This window comes from Poecilia formosa, unplaced genomic scaffold (genome assembly GCF_000485575.1).
Source record: "Poecilia formosa unplaced genomic scaffold, Poecilia_formosa-5.1.2 Scaffold36, whole genome shotgun sequence".
Lineage (NCBI taxonomy): Eukaryota > Metazoa > Chordata > Actinopteri > Cyprinodontiformes > Poeciliidae > Poecilia > Poecilia formosa.
Genome location: NW_006799975.1, coordinates 1077728 through 1087996, shown reverse-complemented (window position 1 = coordinate 1087996; position 10269 = coordinate 1077728). Strand labels below are relative to the sequence as shown.

Here is a 10269-nt window from a genome sequence, read left to right as displayed (position 1 = left end):
AGGATATCAGTGGTTTGAAATACAGCATTTATATTAAATATAAATAACAGGAGTCAGTCTTTCAGTGCTATCTGACTGATTTCCTTACATTTTTACTTTCTCCTTGTGAATTTCCAGAATTCTCATTCAGTGCACACAGTCCTTCACAGTGGGGTAATTTGCAACCCTGCACGATGCCAGCCTTGATTGATTGTTTCTATGGTGTTTCTCGATGCACATTCAGGCATAAAACAGCAGAAGGCTAAATACTTAGAATTTCTGCTGCAACCATTATATTGCTGCTGTTAACGAGGACTCACTCTGTCATGATAGCACGTGGCTGACATTAGAAGGACTTCAGAGCTCAGGAGTTTATATGGAAATCATGAGATAATAGCAAGAAACCTTTCATTAAAAATCAGACATTTGATTGTATTAATTACATAGGCATATCGAGGAAGAGGATCTAGAATAATTAACGAGTAGCCCTTTTAGCACATGGACCTACTGATTAAATGAATAGCATGCGGAGCAAATACTTCACACAACAAAGTGGAATAGAACAAAGCACTTTTTATTTAAATTGACATTGCCACGGTGTCCAAGAAAACTCATTTCAATCCGAGGAGATTTGTAATTATTAACTTCATCAGTCTGTCTAAACCCAATCACATCATAGTTGTGATGATCCAGTGAGATCTTGAGTCTGTGTGTCTATTTTCAGAAGCAGCAGCTGGGAGTGCTGAAACGAAGGGGAGTGGTCCACCATGTACATTTTAACATCATGTTTATCTGCAAAAGATACGACTTGACTTGCTAACAATTAAAAGTCTAGTAAACTTTTGGGTGCAGTGAGGTTTCAATGTTTGCTTTACTCTAGCAAATTAAGTGGATATAATTTACTTTTCTAGTTGTTACAATGAGCATTTCCTTTAAATAAGTTGAGGGTCTTTTTCAAATATTAAGTTAGCTAATTTGAAGTAACAGTGGGGGATTTCCCATAATGCATTGTGCCACCAGCAACAGCAAGAAATAACTTAGTGTGTCACAAAAATGTTTGAGTTGAAGAGGTGAGGTGAGCGGTAGCACCTCTGAGCTTGCTAGTCATTTTTCGGCATGTACATTTGGAATGATGTTTTGCTTTCCTTAAATCTTTTGACTGGTTGGTTCCACATAGAAATCATAGTCCTTCTATTTATGTATTTTCCATTTTAATAGCCACATCTGTTGACGTTGTAGGGACGGCACCATGAGTGAGTTGTACATTCATTTTCATGACCACTCTGTTGTAGTAAAACCAAAATGATGGCTTAAAATTGCAAAAATAGGTATGATTAATAATGTCAAATATAAACTCATACATGAAAATTGCACAGGCAAACAAAAAGAAATCTGAAGTGAACTTTGCACTTTGAACCTTCAGTAATGTAAAATAAAACAGTTGATTTTTGAGTTTTCTATCCCAGATAAACAAACCATTAATATTCATAATAAAACAATTCGGAAAAATTCTAATTATCAATATGTAAACCACAAGGAGGCAGAAAAAAAATGTTTAGACAAATAAATAAAGGTGAAATTCTACAGTTCTTCAGTCAACTGCTGCACATTGTGACAGTTTGGCAAGATATGTCTATTAAAATGTAATGCACAGTAAGATGTGTTGACTTGAAGTAGCTGATTTTTTATGCTGCTTCATGGTACACATGATTACAAAATTAGTGTATTTAGACACATAGAGAGAAAAAAAAAGGAAACATCTAAACCGAGAGGAGGCTGACTCATCAGCAGGTAAGGAGAGAAACCAGATGGCAAATTGACAGCAGGAGGTTGGAGTCTGTCATGGTAATGCCAAAGTTCTACTGGCAATCTGAGCAGAGAAGTTTGCAAACTCACTGCTGCATTCAGGTCATGTCACTTTTACATCCAGTGTGATGTCAGGATGAAACTGCAGATTCTGCCCAAGGTACTGACTTGTGATAAGCACTGGAAAATGTTCACTTTAAATGAACTTAGCTAATTTTTCACTTTCTGGTTTGTGTCACTGGTCACAAATGACAGTCCAGAACTGAGGGGGTCAGGGAATTCTGAGTTATCTCTGTGGTTATGTTGTTATAGGTGAAGTTTGGTGGAGGACAAACTGACCACTTATCTGCACTTTGTCTTCTGCTCTCAAATTTGCATTATTTGCTATTGTGCCAGTTGTTAATTTTATGGGGGTTTTTTTTAATTATTTTTTATCAGTGTCAAAAACTGAAGCCATTTTTCATAATGACATGCTGCTGTTTTTAGTCTGTTTAATGAATTGTGTCATTAACCTGTTTTGGTTTTATGAGCTGCAGGGTCAACGAATGGCTACAAAAGCGCTCTAAAATGTGAAGAGCTCCCAGAAGAGCCATATTCAGCTCTTTGTTAGGTGGGCAGATAGTGAGCGGCTGTGTATTATGTCAGGTATGTGAATGTGCTCACTGTTGTCTGTGTACATCTGTGCCCAGCTGTATAGTGAGTGTATGCTTCCTGCCTTTGTTTCTCAGAGGGTGAGCTACTCCCTGATCCTTTCCACATAGCAGCCGCTGGACAGCCTGCTGTGGACTTGACATGTTTTATTCTGCGTGATGCATGGCCATATGTCCATGTATCCATCCAGGTGTGAATGCTCTGTACAACAGAGTGACATGAATGTGAGAGCAAGCACATGCTCTGCCAACTTCCAGATTTAATAGAGGATGTTTGTCTGGTTCTTTAAATAACATAGCTGCCAGATTTGCACACATGCATACACATGCAAACACATGCATGCATACACAAAAAAACACAGTAAAATGAACATTTCTTTTGTAAAATGTGCATTTAATTCTAAATGTTTTTTACATCTAAATCAGTGGTGCTCAAAATGGGTCCTTGAGGGCCGGCATCCTGCATGTTTTAGTTCTCTCCCTGGTTTAAAGCACCTGGATCAAATGATGGCTCGTTACAGGCCTAAGAAGAACATTGACATGCTGAAAAGGTTGTTACTACCACCAGGGAGAGAATTAAAACGTGCAGGATGCTGGGCCACTAGGACCGACTTTGGGAACCACTGATCTAAATGCATAAAGAGACTGTATATAATTAGTATACATGACTGCTTCCCTTTATGTTCTAGCCTGCTCCAATAGTGGGGTTTCACATTAACTGTCACAATGTCTTTTTATTTGCACTGACAACTCTCAGACACATCCTGTTTTCTGCAGGACTGCAGCAGAAAACAGGATGCTTAGAAATGTACAAAACCCTTTTGTCAGTTTCAATTATTTATAGTTTGTACATTGAAAATTAATGGACACTGAACAAATTGATTTATGGTAAAAAAAAATAAAATAAATAAATGTGAAAATTAAAAATACAAAAACAAAAAAAGAATAAAAGGAACTAGTTCATGTTAAGAAAATGATTTTATACTGTGCATTTATCGGGGTCCAGAAGTCCTAAACTGTGTTTAGGATGTTTCAATGTGTTTGTTTTTGTGCACAGCATGATAGTACATGTTCCCATTTTTGCTATTATTGTCACACAGATTTGCATGGATGAGGCCATTAGTGGATTCCATCTCTGTTATGAATACATAAGCAAGCCACACTTCCATCTCTGCTACAAGGCTAATGGGATAGAAAGCATACCAAGAATAAACAGAGAAATTCAGTGCCACAGTGGTGACCTGACTGATGAGCTGTTTGTCAGCCACATGTAGCTTTTAAAGTCAAGCAGGTGTGTTAGAACATTGCTTACCTGGACTTTATTGTATTTACCAGCGTGCAGTTTAAAAGGCTCATTTTAATGAAATGGGCCAAAATTGAAAAAAAAAATAATTCACTGATATTTTTGGCCATTAGTGGCCTTTATTCAACAGTAAGCTGTGAGGAAACAGGCTGGAGAGAGAACGTAACAAATTGACTGAAACTGGGAATTGAACCCAGGACAACCATGTTGAGGACTGCAGCACCTACCCACTGATCCATCCATACGCCACCTTTTCATAAGACAAAAACGAAAGATTTCTCTACTACAAACACATCGGGTAACAGTTCGCCCATCTACAGTCATGTAAATCGCAATTTATTTCCAGTAAATTAGAATGTACATCCTAAATAGTCGTGTTTATCAGAATAAAAGTACTTTTTGAAAAGAACCTTTAAGCAGGTATTAGGCATACTTTTCATCAAGTCCATATGTATATCTTTCTGTCTTCACAATAACTTAATATTGACTTTGCAATCATGTTTTATTCATTTCTATAGCTCAATCTTATCTTAAACCTTAAACCTAAGTATTACTAGTATACGTGTAACCCTTAACCTGACCTAAACCCAATTCACACGTTAGTCCTAAACCTAACCCAAACCCAAACCCAAAAAACAGCACCAGAACAGTCAGTCCTCACTACAAGCACACACACTTCCCATGTCTTCTCCTTTCATGCCTCAATGAGTTCAATCTCACTCCCTTCACTTTTTCAAAAAGACATTCAGACCTTCGCACATTAGAAAATCTTACTGCAGCAGCATATTGGAGCAGCCTACGGTAGCCATATGCTGCAGGTAAAGTTCAGTTTATGAACCAGAGCAGAATGGTCTTGCATGTATTAAAATCACAGCTTTGTGTAAGCACTGGAAAGAAATAACAGCAACCATATGGCCCTTTTAGAGAAATATAAAAAAAAATGGAGGAGAGTTTGAAAAGTGGATAATGATTTATACATTATATTCATATAAAGACAGAGATCATTAAGAAAACAGGCTGGGTCCTAGGAAATACCAATGACTGTATGACATTGAAACTCCATCTAATGGTTTGAATGGGTAATGTAACGCATCATTATGTTCACATTTTGTATTCAAATATAATGATTATATTCAATTAAACTGACCTCAGAGAGACATGATCAGTTGAATGGTAATAATGTCTAAGAGAGCTTCTTGGACTCAGACTTGTCTGACTTTTGTTATTTTGTTCTTCTCTTCTGAATTCAAAATGTGTTTTATGTATTCAGCATTTTTCCTAGATTGTACAGTCATTAACTATGTTTTCATCCAATTGTCATGCTGATTTTGAGCAAACTTCTAAAATGTTGGGGGGGAAAAAGCAAATTAGGCGTGTTTCCATCTGTTGGTTTGGAGCGAATCAATCAGGCCATGCAAAGCGTGATTTTGTCAGATGTTGTTGTTATGCATGGCTGTAAGAAACAGGAAGTAGAGATTGCTAACTCGTACAGACCACACATTTCAGACAAATGAAGAGAGGATTTCAGGAATGTGTTATAGCTTTTCTGTTATGTTAACTAATATTGGCGAAGTTACATGCTGTCCTGAGATGTTGACAATTAAATGCATTCTGACAGACGCCGACAATGGACACAGCTGGTCAGTTGTGAGGTGAATGTTTGCTACGTCAGTACTTATTCAGTAAATGTGTTTCCATCTCGCCTTCGACGCATTAACTCTTTATTGGAAATATCAAAAAAACAATTAGAAATTGCACAATTGAACAAAAATCTTGTCATTTTCAAAGATACTTCAAAATCTGCATAGAAAAACATAAATGGAAGCATGGTTATGGTTATTGCCATAAAAACTAGCCAAGTCACTCCTACCCCCGCCACCTCTGGTGTATGCTTCATATGTGTACCTGGTACCAGATCCCATTGAGCCAAAAGTCACCAATCAGTTTTGTAATTACTATGTCAGACCTGCTGTGTTATGTCAAAGACACACAGGTAAACAGAGGCAAACCTGTCATCTGTTCACCTTATGGAAATACCAAAAACCATCTCAAAATTGAAAAATAGAAAAAGTTATTTTGAATTTTGTCATTTCCATCGATACTTCAAGGTAAGGAATTGGATCCACTGCCAAGGGAGGCTTCAGGACATGGATAATAATAAGATAATCATTTCTGTCTTGTTATGTCTGATGGGAGGCTGATCAAGACATATTCCATGGATCTAAATGTAAATTAAGGGAATTTCGTGGGAACATTTAGAGAGAACATCATAGTGCTGAACATGAACAATCCTCAACTTCAGTGATTCTTTGAACCAAATATCTGCTGATGGTTTTGTGGGTTTGGAGCCAACTGAGGCTAAATGGACATCTGCTGAGATGACAGCTCTGTGTGAGACAGGCAGCCGCCTGGTCGCCCTGGGAACCAACCTCTCAAAGCTTCCTGTCCGTTTTAAACCTGTTCTTCCACGCAGTTGGCTATCGGGCACAAATAGTCCTTCTGCTCCTGTTTGTCAAACATTTTATACCTCTTGCTGAAATATTTCAGAAGCTCAGATTCTTCATAGATTCCATCCTCCACCCTCCCAGACATCCCATCTGGGAGGTTCATCCCTTACCTCTTCCTTTTCATTCCTCATCTTATTCCCACACTTCCTCCTTCTTCCATTCCGCCTCTATCCATCCTCATTTTCTCCCTCCCCCCCGACCTAAAAGAGAGGATATAGAGAGGCGAGACCTCTTGTCGGTGGTGGGAAAAAAGGGAGAGACCATCAAGGCGCAGACAGAGGGATGAAGCGAAAGTATAGGTTAGTAGGTAGCAATATAGGCCTGTTCCATCCTCCCTCCCCCTCTTCTCATGCTCTGCATCCCCTCTGCCCCCCATTCACTGTGCCAGGGTGGTATGAACTGCTGGATTACAAAACAGCCCTCCCATGTGTCTGCCTGTTCTCTGTGCCAGCCGAGAGACAAGCAATACCATGCTCCCGGAGCGCTGCTGAGGCTGAGGGGTGGGAGGGAGGGAGGGAGGCAAGAAAGATGGAGAAAGTGAAGCAAAGAGTGAGAGAAGCAGAACCAAGAAAGTGGGAGTTCAGAGAAATCAGATGAGCAGGGATGAAGGGACAGGAAGACATGGGATGGGTAGACAAAAGATGTAGAGAAATGAGGAGAGAGAGAGAGAGAGAGAGAGAGAGAGAGAGAGAGAGATAGGGGAGGGAAAGAAGAAGGGAGATTTGAGCGATGGCAGATGAAAGCTTTGGGAGGAGCGAAGCACTGAGCAGCATCAACCAGCGCTGTGAGAGCATGTTGAGCCTGCAGGGACAGCCGGGGGGTAAGTCTCACATCACTCAGCTAAACATGCAACACTCACAGCTGCCTGCCTGCCTTTCTCTTCGTCTCCGTCCCGTCCTGGGAGGCCAGGAGGAAAACTTTCACACGCAGTCTGAAATTAGAGACAGGTCTTAAAGCTGCAGGTCAAAAACTCAGAATCACCCGTTTACCTGGGCTGCTACATTATTTTCTTTTCCTCACGCTTCCACCCAGGACAGTAGTATTCTGAAAAGGTAATATGAGCGAAAGAGACAGCTCAGGAGCAGAGTCATCAGGGGATGCAGATGATGGCATGGAGAACAGAGAAGGAAGCCCTGTTTCCTGGAATCAATTTCAAATGTCTGACAGGCTGTCAGGAAATCATTATGCAACCTGCAGACAAAGACAAGCTTTAAGAAACGGCATGCATGTGTGTCGAGCTGCTGCTTCTGCACATGCATTCCTGCAGCGCACAATCAGCCCTTCTCTTCGCTGCGCACACTCCACTCAGCTCTGAAACAGGCGAAGCCACTGGGCACTAAACTGGGTTAACGCTGCTATTCAAACTATTTTTCTATGTTGAGTTTTTTCCTTCGGCCTGCAGCAGGACAGAATCTCCATTCGGTGGGTGGGTGTGTGGAGCCAATCAGTTCTTGTTTCTGGAGGTGAGGGGTCACTTGTGGAGGGTGAAGTGGGCTTTATTGTGTAAAGGAGAATCGCTTCCTGTGATTCCTCTGCATTAGCCCCCAGCAGTGAAGGGGGGTGGGGAGGTGAGGGGGGTTCAGCCAGGCTGGCTCCGCTGCAGCCGAGTTAGCTCCATTACAGGCCTCCGGAGGACGGCTGGGTGCCAGAGGTCGTCATGGTGAAGGGGGTGGCGGTGGGTCGTCATGGTAAGTAGTTGTCATGGAGACTGTGGATGTGGGTGGGGACCCCTGTAGACGGGGCTCACCTGGTGGAGTCCAGATGCTGGTGGTGACAGGGTGAATAAGGCGGGGTCGGATTGATCTGTGGGAGTCAGAGTTCTGCTTCTGTCTGACCCCAGTGTTCACAGCTCACACTGACTCCTGGTTAACCCTTTAACACTGACACTAGAAAAAAAAAACAGAAATTAGTCAAATATGTCCACACATTTAAGGCTAAACTTTTGTTTTTGACAAAATCTCTACTCATCAATATTTTTGCACTATTTCATGTACATTATATCTTCACCTTCCTAATTTTAGGAAGGTGAAGATATAATGTACATGAAAGGTCCATGTACTTGGACCATTATTTAATGGTCCAAGTAATTTTTTGTCAAAAGTTATTTAGGCAACAAGAACAGCAGCAAACCCCCCACCCCTAAAAAACAACAACATTTTTGACAACAAAAATAACGGCCTTATTATTTTAAGGAGGTGACAATATTGATAATTATTTATCATTTCTCATATCACTCTGTTAAATACTTATGAAAAAACGTCATCATTTATTTTGCTTTCTGTAATCACTCAATGATAATTGTGTTTCTCAAACGATGTGAACATATCTGGATAAAACTGGCACTGCCCAACTGTAGTACTTAGGTCCTCCAGCAGGGGGCACAAGGCCAGTGTATGATGTGATGCAGGAGATTCTGGAGGAAAAGAGCGACTTTGTTAAAGAGGAAGAGATGTCAGATGAACACGTATCGAAGCCCTTTCATTAACTTTAGTAGAAACCTCTGACAGACAGTTTAACAATAGTTTTGTTTGAGTATCTGATGGTGGAGCTGGGGGGGTGGAGGGGTCGTGGGGGGAGGGGGGAGCAGGCAGATGGTGCAAATCCAGAAACTTCACCATTTATTGAACTGGTTTCCTTTTCACAAACTTCTTATTTGCTTTGAATTTGCCTGGAGAGTCTGGCACTGCGCTCTGTAACTAATGAGAAAGCCAGTCCCTCCAAATGCATCACTTTACACACATGAATGTAAATATAATTTCTTCATCTATTGTTCAGCCTTTATCATAGTCAGATCACCGTAGGCCCCCTCTTCCCCCTCCCCTCCAACAGCGTCTTTTATCTGAGCTAATAATGGCCCCCAGCGCTGATAGCGACCCTTCTCCAGTTTTGTATACTTTTGTGGCATGAAGCCTCTGAGCTCTCACATGTGCTGGCAAGCAGAAGATCATTTGAAAAGCACAAAGCCGTAACAGTACGCTGCTGAGTAATGCACCCCCCACCCTCTCTCTGCAGTTCGGCCATTAAAAGCGGTTTGATGGCTCACCTGGACTCTGGGAACATGAGAGGCTGTCAGCATTAAGAAAACCCCAGAATGATTTGAGGATGAGCCGTGATTGAAATGGAGGACAAGGATCGCCACCGATTGAATTAGTTCTGTCTGATCAGCAGTAATTCAATGTGCTGGTCTGAACGGTTGCTCATCCGTCTCATGTATCCATGAGGCGGAGAGGCGCCACCCGCATCAGGCCGCCTGCACCGGGTATCTGCAGAGAGAACGCAGCAGCTCCACCATGCCCAGAGCTGCTGCGTGTGTTTCATACCACGACGCTCACTGCTTGTCTATTTGCCTTTAAAACAGAATCCAACAGCGTGCGCCTGTAGGGCCGGGGCCTGTAAGGGCCTCTGGGTGTGGCTTTGGACTGAGGAAATGCAGTTCATACAAATCAGGTGCGTTTAAACTGGAATTGTAACAGAGACAATGTATTTAATTTTAGTCATTTTGCTATTCTCTAGCTTTGTTGCTTCTTAAGGATCCCTAGACTCATTCAGTGTGATTATTGAGGCGAGTCACTCAGATGTACAGAGGCTTTGACTTTACATTTACCGTCCACCACAGTTTCTGATAATAGCTGCATAAATATATTGCTTTGCATGTTTTTGTCTTTGATTTAAACCTATCTGCTAATAATTTTCTTTATATCAAAGCTGTAGTATGTAATTTTCATTTTCTATTTTATTGTTTTTCTGGAATGTAACTTTTGTAAAAGAAAATATATGCATTTCACATATTTGTTTAAACTTTTACTATGTCGTAACAGACTGATATGAGAAAGATAATCTGTGAACAAATCAAGCTCCTCCCCCTTCTCCCCAACTAGAAACAACCAATCAGATCCAGGAGGCGGGGCTTAGCACTGCCAATCATGGTCTTGTGTGCACCAGTGACGTGCAGTCAGGGGAGGTAGGTGAGGCAGAGCCTCACCTATTGTCATGGAAAAATAATATATAATAATAAAATATAAAT

At 41.1% G+C, this 10269-nt stretch overlaps 1 long non-coding RNA gene across 3 annotated transcripts in view; it reads left to right on the top strand.

Moving 5' to 3' along the window:
* The first annotated feature begins 5285 nt into the window (after nucleotides 1-5285).
* The window catches only part of LOC103136952 (uncharacterized), a 33118-nt gene continuing 28134 nt past the window's right edge, over nucleotides 5286-10269 (top strand). For 2 of the 3 annotated variants that reach the window (XR_001661884.1, XR_001661883.1), the window contains exon 1: nucleotides 5286-7065. This is a non-coding gene — a long non-coding RNA (uncharacterized LOC103136952). The remainder of the gene's footprint in view (nucleotides 7066-10269) is intronic. The other variant, XR_001661882.1, reaches the window with a different exon arrangement.